This window comes from Bombina bombina, chromosome 6 (assembly GCF_027579735.1).
Source record: "Bombina bombina isolate aBomBom1 chromosome 6, aBomBom1.pri, whole genome shotgun sequence".
NCBI lineage: Eukaryota > Metazoa > Chordata > Amphibia > Anura > Bombinatoridae > Bombina > Bombina bombina.
Genome location: NC_069504.1, coordinates 993,549,027 through 993,551,443, shown reverse-complemented (window position 1 = coordinate 993,551,443; position 2,417 = coordinate 993,549,027).

Genomic DNA, 2,417 nt, shown 5'->3' with positions numbered 1-2,417 from the left:
TTTTTCTTTCACTGCTCTTGCTCTTTGTATCATGCTTGCAAGTGTCATGATGTAGAAAATAAATAAAATATTTGATAGGCACAGCTTTAAAAAGAAAGTATCACACTGTTTATGTGCAGTGATTTAAGGTTTTAATATATTCCTGGAGGTAAAATGATACATTTTAGAATATATATAAGTAATAAAATATTGATCATTTCTTTTATTCATAATTTGAGAACACTTTTGGGCTAACATATGTGTCATCTAATTGTCTGAACAACAATTGCTCTCATTACTAGTGGGGTTTTCACCAACTGAACGTTCTTATTAAATGTACAGTCATCTAAAAACAATCCTACAATGCAAATGAAACATCAACAATAAACATGCTACGTTATGTTTTTTTTTTCATGAAACAATTAAACGAACATTAAAATGCAAAAACGACATACTATCATTTGTTAAAACATGATTTTTTGCATTACTGACCTTAGATAACTATGGTTAAGGGTTAAAAATATGGATAAAGTCCTTCTTGTGAACCCAAGTGATTGGTGGGTCATGCAACTACTGCTCCTTATTGGCTGACCAGTTATGTCCTACCCAGAAGCTGCAAGGCTTGTGGTTCCAAAAGTCTTTACTTATCTGTTTAATCCTTTTGCGGGGGCGAAAGGAATATGAATTCCAAAAAATGTTCCTTCGTGATTCAGATAAACCATGTGATTTGAAACACTAGAGGGCAACACTATTTCCTGACATGTAGCGCTGCACAGAATATCATGGGGACTAAGCAAATTTGATAATAGAAGTAAATTGGAAACGTTTTAAAAATTGTATGCTCAGTCTAAATCACAAAAGAAAATTTGTGAGTTTCATATCCCTTTAAATACACAGGGACAGTAATGCAATAATAACATGCTCTAATCAATTCAAATATTTTTTGCATTATAATGTAATTTTTAGTTAAAGCTGTTTAAATGTGTATTAAAAAAATAATATGAAATGATAGTTCATTTACAACATTTCCCTATGAATGTATTGCTTATTGGCTGAAAGAACAACTGCAACAGCTGTATTACTGGACAGGCGCAAGCATCTGCAGTTTTATACATGCCAGGAAGGTTTTCATTTAACAAAAACAAGTAATAAATTCTAGTACTTACTTTTTTTAAATACAAAAAAAAAAAAAAAGATAAAATGAAGTCACTTTAAATACTATCAGTAGTTTAGACATAAATCATGTAGGCTATGGGGCCGATCCTAATCTGTTAGAAAAGCTTTTCAAATGATTTATTTACAAAACTCCCTACAGACTTTAATAGAGAATTTTCTAAACGAGTTATTAGATAAACATTTTTAGAGGACTGTTATTAACCGCAAATGTATCTAATATCAGAAATGCAAAAATGATATTCTCTAATGGATTAGAACAAGTTCTTGTTATATTAGAATCTTTCTGGGAAATATTCCATATGTTATTAAGAACACCATTAATAAATGGTCTTACCATGACTTAGGGGTACATTTATGAAGCTTTTGATGCTTTGTGAGTCTGTAACCACACAAAAACTGCTTCTTTTGCCTCTTCGCCATCTCAGAGGTGCCAAGATCAATCACCTTGGCGCTCTTTCAGGGTGATTGACATGTCTGCTCTTGTGCAATTGTTTGCAAGCGAGCAAGGGGGCAGCAGCATTGCAAAAGAAAGCTCTTGTGCAATGAAACATTTTGCGACGAGATTCAGCATTGCAAGTGGTGATTGCAGGCAGGCAGGTTCTCGACTTGCAAACATGTCTGCCTGCAATTATAATACACATTTACACATTTAATACACATTTACACATTTACACATTTAACGATAAAAAAGTAGGTTCTTCCGAAGAAAAAAACAACAACGAATAAAACAACTTAGTTTATCTATCGTGAAGATGTATTGGCTGCGTTAGTATATTCGTTATATAAAATTAAACTTTTATATCACACATTTTTAGTTTAATTCTTCTCTGATAATTGAATTCAATATTATTCTTGTTTATTTTTTAAGTGCTGCCAAATTCCAAAATGATGTTTTCTCATTAAAGGGACAGTCTAGTTAAAATTAAACTTTCATGATTCAGATAGGGCATACAATTTTAAACAACTTTCCAATTTACTTTTATCATCAAAATTGCTTTGTTCTCTTGGTATCCTGTACTGAAGAGAACAGCTTGTTAAGCTGATAGAAGCTTAGGAGCATGCATGTGTCTTCAACAGTCTACGGCAGCAGCGTTTGCAGCTATGATAACATCACAATAAACATTGTTGCTAGATGACTAAATACACGTGCACACTCTTACATTCACCTAGGATTATTCTTTAACATAGGATACCAAGAAAATGAAGTAAAATTGGAAGTAAATTGGAAACATACAATTTCTGCTACATCCAATCCATTTAAA